This window comes from Lolium rigidum, chromosome 2, assembly GCF_022539505.1.
Source record: "Lolium rigidum isolate FL_2022 chromosome 2, APGP_CSIRO_Lrig_0.1, whole genome shotgun sequence".
Taxonomy (NCBI): Eukaryota; Viridiplantae; Streptophyta; class Magnoliopsida; order Poales; family Poaceae; genus Lolium; species Lolium rigidum.
The window spans coordinates 242,512,184-242,530,935 of NC_061509.1; positions in this window are offsets into that span (position 1 = coordinate 242,512,184).

An 18,752-nucleotide genomic window follows, 5' to 3' on the forward strand; every position below is an offset into this window, starting at 1 on the left:
TTGGACGTATCAATTACCAACGCGAGGAATCTTTATGCCCGCCGACGAGGGTGGTCAGGACGCCGAAGGGAGGGTGGTTGCAGGCGGGAGAGGGAGCCATCTTGTGGTACCTTCGTCGGACATAACGCTCCCCCGCTCATATTATGAGCGGCAGTACTCCCTAACGGCCCTAACGGCGTGTGTGAGCGTGCTGAAGAACTTGAGTTTCAACCATTTTGGGGCATGTTAAGATCGGTTTAGATTAGGTGGCATGCATAATGTGCAGGTACGCTGAACCGACAATGCATATATGTATAGTAATCAGCTAATTAAATATAGTACTTCCTCTAGTCACTTTTAACTGACTCAGATTTAGTATAAAATTATACTAAATCCAAGTCACTTAAAACGGATCGGAGGGAGTACATAAAAAGAAGACGTGGTGGCGTCAGATGAGGCAACCTCAAAGCCTAAACCCTAGCGTCTTAATAACTTGTTAACGTTTTAAATGCACGTACTCTTACTCTTACAAGACACGCGCAGACGCGAAGTAGGTGAGGTTCAAGCTAAGGTGCTGCCAGTGCCAGGTCACTCGTCCTGGAGTCATGGGTGCGTGCAGCTCATGGGCTTGACTTCACACGAGCGCCACACGCGTGGGATATGGACATATGGTGAACGATCGAGCCAAACAAATCTCACCCGCTCTGGCGCGCCGTTTGTGATTTGACCTCAGATTAGCTGTCAGTTAACGCAATATTTTTACGCCACCGAAGTTAGAAACGGCGTCACACACACTCGCGCATGCATCGCATGTCCCTCCTGTTCCTGGCTGAACACAACCCGTGTCTTGCACCGTTGTATTGCACTGTAGCTGTACACAACGGCCATATATATCGTTGACGTTTACATAGTCGTTGGCACTATCCCCTCGAAGATTTGGATTTCCCGATATTTTGCCGCGCTTGTTTGCTCTCTCCCTGTGGCCTGTGCATTTCTACGTGCGTGAAAAATCGATCTAGCAATGGAGGTGGCGAAATTCACTGCATCCTATCCGCACGTGTCGCGGTCTACGTAAATCTCGTGACGATTGACGAAAGAGATGCAGGCTAGGGAAGACATCCAGGTACATAGGTACTGCCAGTGCTCGCTGCTAATTGTCACTTCTCCGGATCACAAGTTGCAGAAGCGCCACGCCCATGAAGATGGCAGGATAGCGCTGGCCCATCATGTTCCAGATAACTGAGAGATGGGGTGCACTGCATATGGGAGAACCGGCTCCGTCAGTGCATCGGACTGTGCCGGAATAGTGCGATCGATGGGATGGGAACGTGTAAGTGATGATGATTTTTTAAACAAAATAGTACTGTAGTATACTAGAAGCTTCCGTAAATATCGTATACTTGCCTAAACGTAAGAGGTTTTATCAGTTTGAGCTGCTAAAACGTATTATACTACTCCCTCCGTTCTTAACTATATAAGCCATATAGTTTCTGGCATGGAAATTAAGGAGCACACCTTTAGAAAAAGTTACATCATATTTGGCTGGAATTAACCCTAGACAATTGACGTGAGATAATAGAGGATTTTGCATAAGCTAAAAAAAACTAATCAAATCCCTAAAAATATTATTCATACGGAGTACAAATGGGGCAACGTAGCAAACCTTATATTTAGGACTAACTTGTGGTTGGATGGTTAGAAGGGCAGTGGCACCCCAAATCCACCAGAGTTCAAATCCCAGATTTGACACTTTGATGTCTCATAAAGGCGGAATATTTTTCAGTCCCGTCAACAGCGTCGCGCCTATGGTGACTTCGTCAATCTCAAGACCGTCGGATCAATTCTTCGACGCAGTCTCTTGGAGGTGCTCATAGGGGTAGGGTGTGCATGCGTGCGTTCATAGGGGTGAGTGTGTGCGCGTATGTGTGAGCGTCTTTGATTGTATTGTGTTTTGCCAAAAAAAGTGAACCTTATATTTTGAAATTTTTCTCAAAAAACTATATTGCTTATATCTAGAAAACGGAGGGAGTATTAAAAAAATAAAACATAGGAAGCACCTAGATGATGTGAACCCAAAAAAACTTGGTTTCGGCCTTTGGAACCCTATAATCTCCCAACCAACACACACAAGCAAGCAAAGGGAAACTAACTCGTTCAGTCGTGGAAGGTAAAACCCAACACAAATGCCACTATAAGGTCTAAGATGCGAAGATTAGGTCGCCACCCATCTTGAAAAAGTAGGTACCTTGCAACCTCTTATTGGGATACTTTTCCCATGTCGATATTTTCGGTAGCAAGCGGTGACCTAGAATATTGTTGCCCCCTTACCCAAGAAAACTTTATACCAGAAAAAGAAAGTTCATGTTAATTGAATTTAAACGTTGAAGCAAGACTAAATATATAGTTTATATGAGAATTGACATGGCTAAGGCTTTGGTGTGCTGATATGGCATTACATCGGCATGTGTGAGGTGGCGTTGACGCATGATCGAGTCTATACATAACCCGCTAATAGGAGAGTCAGTATCCATCTTTGCCGACAACAATATCATAACGACTAACACATAGTTCGCAGCAAAGAGCATATGCTAAAACTAAGATAAAACCCATAACTTATTTGCGATAATATCATTACGACTAAACCATCTTAGTAACACCTCGCCAGCGGCGGAGCTGCAGCTAACTAGCCGGGTGCACGTGACCCCGGGTAAAAACTAATTTCTTTGTAAAATGTTATTTTTCCACCATGTATGCACTCTCTAAAAATATATTTTATCTCTTGATACACCCTCTAGGCACCCTGGTCTCAAATATTGTAGCTCCGCCACTGTATACACCACACGGATCTAGAAGAAGTACTTTCAAAGAAATAATATGGGATTGTTTCATTGTGAGAGTTTTAAGTTTCCAGACCTGCATGTTTTTACTGAAAAGTTAAGATACCCACAAGATTCATCCATTGCAATTTCAAATTGTGTACACCGAGAAGTAAAACAACGAGAATTAAATTTTCCCGTGAGGGGTAAATAGCAGGATTTAAATGATAATTATTGCCTAGATTCTGTTTATGACATGTTTACCAAAAATATCCTTGATATGCATCCCATGCTAATCATGTGAGTCCGTAGGTGATTTTCGACCTACGGACCTATTTGGTTACAAAAACTCTACAGAATGATCTGGAGTAAAATTGGTTGGTTTAGTTTGAATTCCTCCCGTAAAAATCGGAAACCTCTTTCCTGGCAATGCCTAATTGAGCTTAAGGTTTAAGTCATCCTTGTGGGTATTGAAAAGAAGCCCTTGATAGAAGCCGAAGCCCGCAAGATGAAGCTTGTCGAATAAAGAAAGGTCCACTATGGAGCTAACGTATTTTTAGTTAGGCAAGTCACATATGTAAACCGAATCGAACTGGATTCTGAGACCTAGCCTCTTATATAAAGGTTAGAAAGAGCCAATAAGAGGCCATCGAATCTTTAGCCCCTAGCTTGTTCTTGTTTACGACATTTTAGCCTCACAATCAATATGTTGGATAAACCTTATTTATCCAACCAATCGATGAAATCACCAACGCACCACTTTTTCTGAAATCCTAAGTTGATATACATGGACATTGTTGAGGTGACCCCTCGTCACGGGCTATGCACCCTAGCTATGAGTCCGTAGGTAATTTCTGTAATTGATTTTCTTACATGTAGCATTACTGCTCCCTCATTATAGTGAAGTGTTGGTCAACGTTTCACTTACGTGACGAAGATGTCAAATGCGCAATAATTTGCTCCGGTGCGTCAGACCTGAACTTTGTACTACTGTGCACGCCGCGGCCGTAGTTCTGGGCCGAATCCTTGTCTGTTGCATACCCACCAGCTTGGTTTACGGGGTCAATGCAGATAAGACAGATAGCGCGTTCACAATGCCTGCATCTTGGTTTACGGGGTCAGTGCAAGGACGTGTACAAATTTGCTAACCATGGACAGAGCTAGTTTTTGAAAGGCGTACACAAGTAAGAGCTCCAACAGGCGCTCTAAATGATAGCGCTGTGAAAACACTTTACAGTGGGCTCCATCTACGTTTTACGCGCGAGGCTATATTCACCTCCAACAGAAGTTCTAAATTTTGGAGCTGTAAAAATATGTAGTTGTTTCTGCGTGCATGAGATAGCGCGCCCTCTTTCTGGCGCTGTAAATATAGTGCACGAGATAGCGCTTTTGCCCCAAGCTCTATTTTACAGCGCTGGTTGCAGCATCTGTTGGAGCATTAGTTTGCACCCACGCGCTAAACTAGTCACTTTTTTGGATACATCGTCGTTTAGAGCGTCTGTTGGAGATGCTCTAAGTACGCGACATGAACACCCGGAGAAGCATGGCCAAAGTCATAGGAGTAACGAGTGTACTTTAATTCGCCTTGCCTATTTCTGGCAAATATTTACAAGATTATATCGTGTAAGACTACTCATAACATCAACAACATGCAATGCCAATTAAGAATTTTAATGACATGGCATGTTATTAATTGAGGAAAAAGAGGGTAGTGGTAACTAGCTATGTTACCATTACATCACACATTTCAAGGCAAGATGAGTCTACAACTTAACAAATATAGCATGTTATGTTACTATATCAATGGTATTAACCACTATGGAGTTAGTAACATAGAGTATTAACATGTGGATGCTACTACCTAATGTTACTCCCCACTATAACTAGTCTAAGACAATCTCCTTTACGCATGAAGCCGGCTGCTTACTGCCGATCCAGATGTCTAGAAAAATGTAAAAATTTTGCACAGTTTTGAGATGAGGTACTTTTCGGCTGCGCAAACACACCGAAATTATTCGACAGCACGTTCAGACAAATTCAGCACAAGCACAAACATATTAGTTCATCAACTCACTCATACTAGCCATGGCGGCGGCGTGGGGGCCATCCGTTCCGACTTTCAATGTGGTGGTTCTAGTGTTTTCCTTCGCGAAGATGAAGACGTTCCGGATGCTGATCTTTCTTCATCTAGCCGGAATGATGAGTTCCGGAAGGCTCCGACAGCGAATAGAACAGTGCATCTTTTGCCTGGAGTTCACAGGATCGGGTGGTATTCGGTCGTGCGCACCCGTGCTTTGATTCCGACCGTTTGGTTCTGGAGGGAGCGACGTGAAGCTCTATTCTGTGTTGACATCAAGAGACTTTTGGTCCATGGTGAAGTCAGAAGCAGAGAATATCAAGAAGGTGGGATTGGGGGATTAGCTAAAGAAGGTTCAAGTCTCTGCGATGTTGAGGAACTTGCTTGGTGTTATTGGATTCACATCAGTGGTATGAAAGTAAGGGCAGCAGCATAGGTGAAGTTCAGAGTCCTACCTTTCAGGGTGAAAACCTAAGGTCTGGCCTTAACTGGTTGTGCCTGGCAATGACCTTGTTGGAGGCATTGTTTTGATAGCGGGGACTATCTTTAGGGTGAAAACCTAAGATCTTTGATTGGGCGACGACAACGCTGGTGTACTGTTCCCTTCTTGGAGGCGTCGCTTTTGGAGAGTCTGTCTTGGTGGTGGATATATTGATGTTGCTAGGCCTGAGATACTGTAGCGGGACTTTTATTTCTTAGTTTTCTTTTCTCTTTTTTGACTGTGTGCATCCGTACTGCCATTAGGGTTTTGCGTTGTTGCAGAGGCTGGGTGTAATTGGTATCTTTTGATATTAATATATTCCCTTTATCAAAAAAAAAACTAAGATTATTAGAATTTTATTAATTTTTCTTGTATTTAATTTATGTATAGGTGTTCTAAACATTTTTAACAAAGCATGAAGAAAGGATCTAAGAGCAGGCAATATGATGTGCGTGGCCATGACGCCGGTCACGCAGCTATGTGGCCGCCTCCGCCTTTGGTTGCCTTAATGTCGGTGCAAAGGGTTTTGGCTAGTGGTGGTGCTTCCGCGCGGCGGCTTCCCGATGATGGATACTTGGCCTGTGGGGTGGGGAGGTCCAGGGTGAGGAGGAGACGATTGTCTCATTGCTGAAGTATTTTGGAAAGTTTTTCAGATGAAGTATTTTTCAGCTGCACAAACACAATTGGTAATGTGAAAATTGTGGGCTTACCTAGCAGAAAACAAAAAATCTAAATACGTAGTAATCCCGATTGTCCAGACATATCTAAGAGTAATGTTGTAACGGAGGAGGTCTCGGTGACATACCCTTGTAGACCGAAAGCGGTTAACGTTCCACTACAACGTGAGTGATGTAATTTTACTCGTCGCCGACATCAGGGTCGAGATGAAGTTTTCTCATACGATATCGAGTGCTACAAGTGGCAACAACTCGTAGTTTCGCACACATATGGTTCTCAACGACACTCCCGGCTCCGATTCAACAAAGTTGCGGAAATAGATCTTCTGGACCTGGATCCCAGCAATGCTCCCGCCTACTAGGTAGGGTTGTCTGCCTCCCTGAGCGGTACTTCAAGGAACCGGGCGGAGACAAAAACTAGAGAGAAAGATTTCTCTAACTTATTGTGTATTTTCATCCCTCCACGTGGCCACTATACACATGGGGCAAGGGGGACTAGTGGGATAGGGTTGGCAAGGTGGGACAAAGGGGAGGGGGAGGTGGTGCGCCGGCCGCCCCCCCCTCTTGCCCACCCTCCCCCTCCCCACGTTGGCCTTGTCGGTCCCCCTTTGGCCCATGGGGCGGACGTCCACCCTTCCCTATTGGGGTCCCCTTCCGGGAGGGCCCCATTTATGTCTGGGGAGCCTTTTTTTGATTAAATAACTGATATTTAAAATATTAATTCATTTAATTAATACATTAAACATATTATTTAATTGTTGATGATCCGAGACACCTCCCGAACCATTCTGAACATCTTTCAGATACTCCCGGAACCCTTTCCGGATCTCTCTTGCTCTCTATTTCTAAGGAATCCAAAACTATCTTTAGTTTCGATGAACCCTTCAGTGTGTTACCCTACGGTTCAAAGACGTCACATACATGATCGAGACGGCTCTCTGATCAATGATCACCAGGCTGTTCTGGAGAACAATAATAACCCCCGTGTATTCTACAAAGATGTGATCGTCGTTTGAACTATCACGCCAAGTCACATTCCCTTTATTCTTCGATACCCACACTCGTCCGAGATGTAGTCACCGATATCACAATACCTAGTTCGATCTTGTTACCGATGAGGCCATTTAACTCGTTCAAGTGTGAGTCAATCCCCATGATCTAGTCATACGCTGCGCAACTTTATGGATGTAATCTCGCCAAGTGGGCCCAGAGTATCTATATGTCACGCGTATGAACATATCCCTCTCTTGACGGGTACACCTCAGCCTACAACTTCAGAATACTCGAGAACGCCTTTATGATCGCAATGTCATGGAATGACGTTTGATCAGCATCCGGTGATGTCGATTAGATATGATCTCATGATCTAAGATTCATGTCTCTACACTTTCATAAATATCATAACATTGAACTTAATGACATGACTCTGTTACTTATATGTTGGGTAAGTCCGTCATATCTTTCACCTAATTATATGACTCCGTTGTCAATGATGTGTGTGTCCATGATCACGAAACCTCCATCATCGATTGACCTCAATCAAATAGTTTTTGTATGATCACTAGGGACTCTGGTTTGTTTACAATACCACACTTGTACCAATGTTTTTTACTAATACAGTTATATCATAGCATGAAACTATTATGAACTAATGAGATACAATAAAAATACCACTTATTATTTACCTCTAGAGCACTATCTACAAATGAACTACCCTCGTATTGTGGGCTAATTAAACATATTGCATGTAGTGTCTCTTTCTCTATGGCTGCATGCAACTTTTGCATTAATGAAGACCATCCTACGAGGTAAAAATGTAATCGATTTTACTCGAGTAATGTTAGTGGCTTTACATATTGGCAACATGTAGTTTTGTTAGTGGCTTTATATATAAAAACGGCGGGAGTACTAGACATAAAACACGAAGTAAAACCTAATCACAATTGTGGAGATCATTGTCGTTGTTGGTGTCCTCCTCCGTCCTCTCTAGCACATCAAGCCTACACTCATTGTCGGTATACACGGTGAACAGACCCGCGTACTGCGCCTCTGTGAAAGTGCTCCTCTTCCTCTTCGCCACCCTCGCCGACCTCCTCTCCGCCTTCTTCTGCGCCCAGAAGGTGTTCTCATACTCCATGCCTTCGAGGGGGAGCCTCCTCCACCTAGCCATGGCGCGCTCGTCCACCTCCGCGGCAGAGAGCCGTTGCTGCACCCTTTGGTGGCGCCGCCATTCTTCCAGCGACGCAGGCCACACCTTCGGTCCGAGCATCTCCGCCTCAGCTCAGGACCGAATTCTTGGGAAATTAATGTCCCGAAGCGGCCGGCCGAATCAACACCTGGTAGCGTTGTACGTGTTGGGCTTCCTCCTTAGAATCAAAGGTCCTGAGCCAGCAGCGCTCACCGTAGATGGTGATTTTTGCTACAAAATTGTCGGTCTCGCGCGGACGCCGTGGAAGCCCTTCGAGCTATTGATATGGTGGCCACGCAGAGGCATTTGTGGAGGCGAGGACCGGCCGGATCTGCGATGAAAGCATCGGGGGAGGGTAGGGTTCTGGCTGCGGCAATTGGTGACCGACGTATTGTTGGGTTGCGCGCGAGTGGGTGCCGTATATATCCAGCGCGGCCTAGGACTTTTTGGTCGCGCTGCAAAAATTTACGGTGCCAACGTATTGTTGGGCCTCTACTGAAGAGCTGCCACGCCATAATAGAACAATCTTCTTTGGTGCCGCTCTAGTTTTGGACCTCTGTTGAAGATGCTCTAAGTATGAAAGATGATAAATCATCATCAGACCGGTCATCATGCATGTAGTGACGTATAGAAATTAAGTTAATTAATGCTCTATCAGGCCTACAGACTTGGTTTACAGCCGTTGATTGAGTCTCTAAGTGCATGTCATAGTAATTCAGCCCAACTGGAGATCGTAGCATATGGGATCTAGCGTGGAAAGCAAAGGTTCCTCAAAAGTTAATGGTTTTTGCTTGGAGAGTGACAACGTCTACCCTAGCAGTTCGGTCGGGCCTTAATCGTCGGATGCCGGAGGTTGACAGCATGTGTACTATCTGTGGCATGGCAGCTGAAGATGAACATCACGCTCTTGTTACTTGCACATTGGCTAGAGCTCTCCGAGAGGGGATGAGACAATTCTGGGATCTGCCTATGGAGGAGGCTTTTCTGTTTAAAGGGACCGACTGGCTGCTTGTTCTGCTTAGTAATTCATCTCAAAATGCAAGGCCTATGATAATTTTTCTCCTCTGGCGAGTTTGGCACCATCGGAATAATGTTGTTCATGGTGATGGGTGGGCCTTCGTTTCAGCCTCTATTCCTTTTCTAAGGAACTACCTGGACAGTTTCATCTCCGTATGTGGTACGGTCTCGGATCCGAAGGGGAAGCTGTCGGTTAGTACTGCGTCTGCTGATAGTTCTGAGGGTTTATCGGTGGTGAACCGATGGACAGCTCCAGTCATTGGCGCCCTAAAAGCCAATGTTGATGCTAGGTGGGATGCAGCGAGCTGTAGGGCGGGGATCGGCATTGTCATTCGGGATCACGTTGGTCACATCGTTTTATCGGAATGGAAGCACTTACCCTGGTGCCCGAGCGCTGAAGAAGCAGAAGTCTTGGCTTGTATCGCGGGGTTGCATCATCTTATCGGTATTTCATGTGAGTCCGCTGCTTTGGAGTCAGATTGTCTAAGGACTATTGAAGTTATAAACAACAATCTGTTTGATAGATCATCGAGCTGAAGCCTCTATAGAGAAGGGCAGGAGCTGCTGAAGGTCTTCCGATCCATTACTGTTTTGAAGGTGGACCGGGGGGAGCAATATGGTGGCGCATGGATTGGCGCAGCTAGGCAAGAGGGGTGACTCCGGTACTATGTTTGATTCTGCTCCTGCTGCTTTGGCGGGCTTAGTTATGAATGATTGTATCCGGGTCGATGAACCCTTAGGTGCTTAGGTTTTTGCTTCACCTGATGTAACCATTCTGTAACTCTTGAGCAACAAGTTTCTTACGCACTCTTTTCCTTGCCAGGTTACCTAAGGGAACTTGAAGGTTTTTAATGAGACGGCTTGCTTGCATTTATATATTATGGTTCATCTTCAAGAAAAATAATAATATATATCTTAGTTGCACCTCATGACTAGCACCAACGATAAAGCAACCTAACGATCCGGTATTTTACTCCGTTACACCGACGGTGCAACTCATGACTAACAAATCACAAAGCAATCCAGCGGCTCATGCCATTTTTCTCAATTATAAACTCGTGTATAATTGAAAAAATATTGTCATGGTATCGTCACGGCATATGCCATAGGGTGGCTAATCGAGGTGGTTCCTAGTGGACTCACGGCGGTATCCGGATGCGGGTATGGGCACGAGCGACACGACGACGTACCCAGGTTCGAGGCCCTCCGATGGAGGTAAAACCTCTACTCCTGCTAGGTGTGTATATGATGATATCACAGTACAATGGTGCTCCTAGAGCTGTATCCGGCTGCTCGGGGAGGCTAAGGTAGACGAAGGTCTCTCTCCCAGAGTAGCGCTAAGTCTAGAGTGAAGTGAGAATGATCGATCGTCCCCCGCACGAAGGGGGTAGCCCAGCTTATATAGGCGCTGGCACTTTACATAGAAGTCCCTATAGTCTAGTGGCCGGCTTGGCCGGCTCCGGCTTCCGCTCCTTCCCGAGGCGTTGACGTCACGGAGCCGTTGAGGCGTAGTGGCCCGTCCCATCGGTCTGCCAGTCAGCGGCATGGAGAGGAAGTGTCCTTGTTGCCATCATGCCCTGTAGCTGGTACGGATCGACGTGTGCCATGATGGCCTGTCCGGGGCGTGGCGCTGTTGCTCCACAGTGCCCCGCGCTTTACGGGAGATGAGGTCAGCGTGGACCTTTGAACCCGGACCACCTGCCCAGTTCCTTCTCATGCAAGACTCGCCAGCCTCGAGTCGGTCTGAGGTATGAACCCCAGTCGGATATGGCTTGTAGAAGCCGGCCCAGCTACAGCGCATACGGCCGTAGCCAGGCCGACTAGGACATAAAGCCAGCCGGCTTCCGAAGCAGCCGGCCACGGCTCCATCCGGCTGCTCCTCAGCCGGCCTTTGCCGCGAGCCGGCCAACCTCTAGCCGGCTGCTTCACGTCCATTGCCCTACCCGGGGTCTTCCCCCCGACATTAGCCCCCGAAGCTGGCAAGGTCCCGCGTTAAGAGGGACCTAGGCAGGTTTCCCTGGTTTTAGGTATCTCTCGAATATGCTTCAGCGGTACCTGAAGGGGCCGACTGAGAATTTTCATTCAGCCGGCTGCGCCCTTATCCGGCTTGCTTTGTCCGGCTGCCTCCAGCCGAACGCTACTTTTGCTTCTACAGCTTTCGCTTTTTCGCAAGTGTTGACGATGTCTCCGCCTCGCTGAGAGAGTTTGGGGCCGGATGGACTTTAACGTCCGGCTCCGGCTTGGGTGCGCCGGTGTCTCCGCCTCCTCGGGCCCTGCGCCCGACTTGACCGGTCTGACGGCTGGCTCCTGTTGCCGTTACGTATGGTCACATCGGTGTCTCCCCCGGATCCGGTGCGGTCGTGGGGGAAGTGGCGCGTCCGTTTCCAGTAACCGCTGTCGTCGTGGGGGTAGTTAAGGCTGCAGTGAATCCCCATCGTGGCCCACGATCGCCACGTGGCCGCGCAACTGGCGCGTCAGGCGGCTATAAATGCCCCCGGAGCGGTATCGAGGTGTCCTTCTTCTTCCTCGCGCTCTCACTCCGCTCTGTTCTTTCTCCCGTTCGAGCTCTTCGCTACTCCGGCGCGGTCACTTCACCGTTTCCCTGGCGAACTCCGGCGGGCAGCCGCCCCGACGTACTTTCGCCGGGCCGCCGCCACTACTCCGCCAATCCGGCGCCACGGGGCCGCGCGTGTCGACGGTACGCTCTTCTCCACCGCGCTCTCCCCCGGCGAGGAGCGGTTCTTCTTCGCCGTTTCGCCTCTCGTGGTCTTCTTCTTCCTCCTCCTCCTCGATGGCTCAGCCAAGCGGCTCTTGGAGGGGCTCCTATATGCGAGAGGATGACATCGAGCGGCTCGTGCGCCTCCGCCGCATCCCGGCGGGGGTGACCACGAGGGAGCCTGGCGCCGAGGTGGAGCCCAGGCCGGAACCCGGCGAACGTGTGGTCTTCGGAGCGCACCTCGATCGCGGGTTAGGTCTGCCGGCTTCGCCCTTCTTCCGCCGCTTCCTCGACTTCTTCGGCTTGCAGCCTCACCACCTGCCGGCCAACGCCTTCATCCTCCTCAGCTGCTACGTGGCCTTCATGGAGGGCTACGCCGGCTTGTGGCCAGATGTGGAGTTCTGGAGCCGGCTCTTCTACATCAAGGCGCAGACGACTGAAGGCCATCTGAGGACCTGCGGCGCCGCCTCCATATCCTCGCACGGGTACGTCTTTTCCACGGATCCCGACTGTGGATTCTGTGAAGAACTGGCAAATGTCATTCTTCTACGTGCGGAACGACAACCCAGCCTTCAACTGGCTCAACTTGCCGGAATACAACCCGGCTCCGCCAGTCTGCCGGCTCAACTGGGGCCACAACCCCAGGACAGCGGACCCGGACGCGGAGGTGAACCTTCTGTGGGATTTCTTGGGGGAGTGTGTCACGGGAGGCCGGCTGAGCACCGAGGACCTCCTCTGCACTTACGTCATGCGCTGGGTGCTGCCGCTCCAGAGCCGTATCCACAAGATCGGGCACATGTCCGGCCGGCTCGACCCAACCCGGACGTCGAAGGTGGAGCTTACCAAGGCCCAGGTTGCTCGCCGGGTGAACAACATCACCAAGGCCAACATGCCGGAGAACTGGGATTGGGGGCTGCCGCCCTACGACCGGGAGTCGCCGCCTGAATTGGTAAGTTTGATGTTTTGGCCGACTTCCGGCTTGCGGCTGCGTGGCCGACTTGATATTTATCTTGTTTTGCTTTCAGCTTTTCAACCGCCAAGGTATTGAGGATGGCGACCTGGCGCAGAAGATCTGGACGCCGGATCATGTCGATCCGGCTGACCCAGCCGGCGACCAAGCCGGCGACGACGATCTGCCGGAGGCGCCGGACCAAGGCGGCCAGGGGGAGCACAACCTGCCGCCTTCACCGGAGCACGGGCCGGAGCCGGAGGAGCCGGCGGAGTCTGGTACGGGGCCTATCCCTGCGGTGCCCCTACGCTCGATGCCGCCTGGCGCCTCGGCGACCTCTGCACCCAAGGGGAGGAAGCGAGCCGGCGGCGGGTCCACGGCCAAGCTGGAGGCTAAGGCCAAGAGGCAGCGCCGGGTGGGGCCCAAGAAGGTTCCAGAGGCAGCCGGGTGAGTCCTTTTCTTCGTTGTTTGATTCCTTTTCTTTCCTTCCTTTTTATATTTATCTTTTCTTGTTTGTTCGACTAGGGCTGCCATCAAGTTTACTCAGGGCGGCGGCTCACGGCCGCCTCCCCGTGCTGAGCCAACGCTCTCGCGGCAGAGGAGGGAGTCGACCCCGCAGTCTTCGATGCGTGCGCCGCCTGTCATCGTCGTGCCGCCTGCGGGAACATCTTCAGCTGCACCTCCTTCTGCGGCGCCTGGCCGCGGCGCCCAGGGTGAGCCGGCCCACCGGCCCACTTTGGATGAACTGTTTCCGCGTCGCGCTCCGCTGTTGGGGCCTGCGGCCAGGGCCGGCAGGGGTGCGCCGCAAGCGACCGGAGCTGGAGCCGGCGGGGCCGCACCGCCTGAGACTGGAGCCGCACCGCCTGAGACTGGAGCTGGAGCCAGCGGAGCTGCGCCGCCTGAAGCTGGGGCCGGCAGGGCTGCGCCGCCAGAGGGAACGCACCCAACGCCGGAGAAGGCGGCCCCCACCGGACCAACTGCTTCGACCGTGCCGCCTCCGGCCTTAGAGCCGTCGAGGGAGGAGCCGGCCAGGAAGGAGCCGGCAAGGGAAGAGCCAGCGCGCCCGAAGGACGCCGACTCCCGAGCGCTGGTGAGGAAGGAGGGTCCGTCGGACCCATCTGAAGGCCTCCATGTGGCCAAGGGGGCCCGGCTGCTGCACGTGCCGTCCGCCTCCGACTCCAGCCTTGGCTCGGCTGGCACCATGGAAAAGGCGTGGCATCAGGCGGATGCCTGCGAGGTGACCAGCCGGGAGGGGCGTCCGGATGTGGCGCCCATGAAGATGTTCTTCTCCGGCTACCGTGCCAGCCTCAAAGCCAAGGCCGCCGAGACCCTTGCCCAGCTGGCGACGCTGGAGGATGCTGACAAGGTGCGTATCTTCTCATTTTTTGCAATTCTGTTGTTATCCTGGTAGCCCTCCGAGGCATGGGCCGGCTGCTTGGAGCCGGTCCGGGTTTCGTCTAGATATCTGATTGTTTCTTTCAGGTGGTTGCGGAGCGACGCACCGTCTTGTACAACCGAGTGGTGACCAGCTACCACAAGGCCAAGATTGAGCGAGCCGGCTTGGCTCGCGAGCTGGAGGCTGCCAAGGGTAAGGTTTTCTTCCTTTCGGCTTGGCTTCTTTTTTCCTTAATCTCATATGGCTGGCGACTTTTCTTGTCGATTTGCAGCTGAGGCTGCCCGGGTCCCACAGCTGGAGTCGGACCTTCGGGTGGCCCGCGCCCAATGCGCCGAGAGCGAGGAGGCGGGCCGGGCTGCTGCTGCCAAGCTGAAGGTGGCTGATGGGGAGCTGACACGGCTGCGCAGGCTTGAGGCCAACCACCTCAAGGAGCTGGCCGCCCTCAAGAAGGACGGGGAGGAGAAACTGGAGGGCCTGAGCAAGCGGCTGGAGGAGGTGGAACGGCAAGGGCTTGCGCTTCGTGAAGAGGTGACCACCAAGTCTAAAGAGTTGTCGGCCACCGCCAAGCGGTGGGTGGAGGAAATTAGCGCGCTCGACCGCGGCTTGGCGGGTGAGTCTTTTATCTTATGCCTTTCCCTTTGCCGGCTTTCGGCCGTCGGCTGCCGGCTTAGGTTGGCAGCTGGCGGCAGAAACTTTGATTTTTCCGATATCTCCATCTTCGGGCTGGGGGCAGTCGGTTCTTGCCGGCTGCCGCCAGGCTTTTTTTTTCGAAATCTCCATCTTCAGGCTGGGGGTAGTCGGTTCTTGCCGGCTGCCGCCAGTCTTACTTTTAGAGCTTCGGAATCTCCATCTTCAGGCTGGGGGCGGTCGGACCTTGCCGGCCGCCGTCAGGCTTTTTCTTTAGGACTTCGAAAATTTGCATTTTTCTGCCTTTTTCCGGCTTCTCTGACTTCTGATGTGTTTCTTTTTTGCAGCGGCCTTCCCTGAGGCGTAGGAGGCGGCGTTAGCGGCTATTGGCAGGGCGCGGGAGGAGCGCCGGCAGGCCACTGGGGAGCAGAGCTCTGATTGCTTCACTATGGATGATTATCTGTCGTCTATGGCCGCCCGCGTGGAGCCAATTACTAAGCTTGGCTGGGAGCTCCGGAAGGCGGCGGAGGAACTGATCCGGCTGCTGTGGCCGACAGAGACACTGCCGCAGGATATCGCCAACCTCATCAAGTGGCTGGAGACGGCGCCTGACCGCTTCCTTGACTGGAAGGAGTCGGCCGCGCGCGCCGGAGCCGATATGGCCCTTTCCTTCGTGCTCTCCTGGTATGACGAGGTCAACCTTGACCAGCTGGAGTTCCGTCGGGCTGATGTGGAGGAAGGCCTTTCGGCGGAGAACAAGACCGCCCGGCTTGCCCGCGCCTGCGCCATCGCTGACTTCGTCGACAAGCGCATCTTCATCGAGGATCCGTACCCGCCGTCTGACGACGAGGAGGAGGAGCTGGAAGAGGATGCGGGTGTGCCTGAGGCGGACCCGGCAGCCGGCAACGCTGATGCTCCCCCGGCTGGTCCTTATCCAGCTGATGCTTAAATGTATCTGTTTAATCATGTTGCTTTTGACAAGACAAATCGTTAAATCCCCGGGATGCCGGGTGCATATGTAAGACAATGTTACTATCCTTTTATTAGGGCACACTCTTAATGTGTTTGTTAATCATTTGTGTGCCGGCTTGCTTTCTTCCGACTTGTTCGCTCCCATCCGCCCCACTCTTTGGCTTTGCCCTTGCCGATCGTACGTCCGACTTGCGGTCCGTCGCCGGATCAAGAGCGGGCCGCTGGGTGAGGCCGACAGTATTTCAGTCGAACGAGACGAGTTCGGCAATCCGACACTTATGAAGAGTTGTGTAAGGAACGATTCGCTTTCACTCTTTCCCTTAACCGTCTTTCGCGTGCCGGCTTCCTAGGCACTTACTCCCGCCAGCCGGACAGCCGGGTTGCGGTCTGTAGCTGGTCGGAAGCCGGCTGTCGGAAACCGGATCACGTTACTAAGCCGGCCGCGTGAGAGGGTGTTAGCCAATCGGCGAAAACAGTAGAGTACGCGAAAAACTTGTCGAAATCGGCGCTCTTAACGCTTGCTTTTTCATGACTTACAAAAGGGAGTACAAGGGATACATACATTCCTGCTCTCAAGTGTAAAATGGTCGAAGCAACCTGACATTCCAGGGACGTTTTGTCTCCTCGTCGGTTTTGCTCGCCTTGTTTTTCTTAGCCTCCTGGGCATCTATGAGATAGTAGGAATCATTGCCTACTGCCTTGCTCACGATGAAGGGACCCTCCCATGCGGATGATAGTTTATGTTGTCCGGCTGTCCGTTGGATCAGCCGGAGCACTAGGTCTCCTTCTCGGAATGCTAAGGACTTGACCTTACGGCTGTGGTAGCGTCGGAGGCTTTGCTGGTATACGGTAGACCTAGATTCAGCCATCAGCCGGACCTCTTCAACCAGGTCAACTCCATCTTCACGAGCTTTTTTGGCTTCAGCTTCTGTGTATAGCTTGATCCTTGGCGCGTCGTGCTCGATATCAGTTGGCAGGACGGCTTCGGCCCCGTATACGAGGAAGAAGGGTGTGACGCCGACTGAGCGGTTTGGCGTCGTGCGCGAGCTCCACAAGCACGTTGGGCAGCTCTTCGATCCAGCAGCCGGCTGAGCGCTCAAGCGGCTCCACCAGCCGGGGCCGGATGCCGGCTAGGATCAAGCCGTTTGCTTTCTCCACTTGGCCGTTTGACTCCGGATGTGCCACGGATGATAGGTCCATTTGGATCCCCATCTCCCCGCAGTAGCGTTTGAAGATGCCTTCGGCGAAGTTGCTGCCGTTGTCGGTGATAATGCTATGGGGGTAGCCGTATCTCACGATTATCTCCTTGAGTAATGTGACAGCTGTGGAGCCGTCCAGCTTCTTGATTGGTTTGGCTTCGATCCACTTAGTGAATTTATCAATCATCACCAAGAGATGAGTCATGCCGCCTCGGGCTGTTTTGAATGGGCCCACCATATCCAAGCCCCATACGGCAAATGGCCAGGTAATGGGGATGGTTTTCAAGGCGGAAGCCGGCGTGTGCTTTTGCTTGGCAAAGCGTTGGCAGCCGTTGCATTTCTTCACCAGTTCTTCTGCGTCTCTGAGCGCAGTCGGCCAGTAAAAACCGTGCCGGAAGGCTTTGGCCACTATGGCTCTGGAGGAGGCGTGATGGCCGCACTCTCCCTGGTGGATTTCCCGTAGGAGTTCAATCCCTTCAGCCGGCTCGACGCACCGCCGGAGCACCCCACTTACGCTGCGTTTGTACAGCTCGTGGTTGATGATTGTATAGGCCTTGGCCCTTCTCTCAATCTGCCTGGCTTGGACCCTATCATTGGGAAGCACACCATCGGTGAGGTAGGAGAGGAATTCTTGTGCCCATGATGGTATGCATTTTATTTCAAACACGCTGACCACTAGGGCCTCCATCTTCGGAGCTTCCGGGTTCGACTGCATGGTCGCCGGGTTCGGCTGTGGAGCCGGCGGGTTTGGCTGAGAAGCCCCCGAGTTTGGCTGAGAAGCCCCCGCGTTGGACTGAGACCCCCCGGGTTCGGCTGTGGAGCCGGCGGGTTCGGCTGATAAGCCCCCGACTTGGGCGATGAAGCCCCCGGGTTCGGCCGAGAAGCCCTCGGGTCAGCCGGCACGAATATGGAATCCGAGTCCGGTGACGGTATGATGGACGGTTTCTTGAGGACCGCCAAGGCAACGCCCGGCGGAATGGCTTGCCGGGTTGAGCCAATCTTGGATAGGGCGTCTGCCGCCTCGTTGTTTGCTCGTGGCACATGATGGAATTCACAGCCATCGAAGAAGCCGGTGTTATCACCAGAATTTGACCGGATCAGAGGTGGGCCGCGATTGGAGATGGGCTTGAAGAATATACATAGAAGAAATACATGAATCGGCCTTCCATACCAAGTTTGGGCTAGTTTGCCCGTGTATCTGTAACATAGTAGGATACGTGTCGTTTAGAAGTTAGAGTTTAAACCGTGCACGGTTAGGTGCACGCCTCGAATTAGAAAGTCCCCCGGACTATAAATATGTATCTAGGGTTTATGAAATAAACAACAATCACGTTCACCACAAACCAATCTAGGCGCATCGCCAACTCCCCCGTCTCGAGGGTTTCTTCCGGGTAAGCACCATGCTGCCTAGATCGCATCTTCCGATCTAGGCAGCACACGTTTATTCGTCGTTCATGCGTTGCTCGTACTGAAGCCTTTTTGATGGAGAGCAACGTAGTTATCATAGATGTTTTAGGGTTAGCATTGTTCATCATATCATATGCTATCGTCGTGCAACCCTTAGGCATCTAGCCGCCCTTACGCCTATCTTGGGTGTAAGGGCGGCACCCCGCTTGATCATTATTTAGTAGATCCGATCCGTTATGATTGCTTCTTGT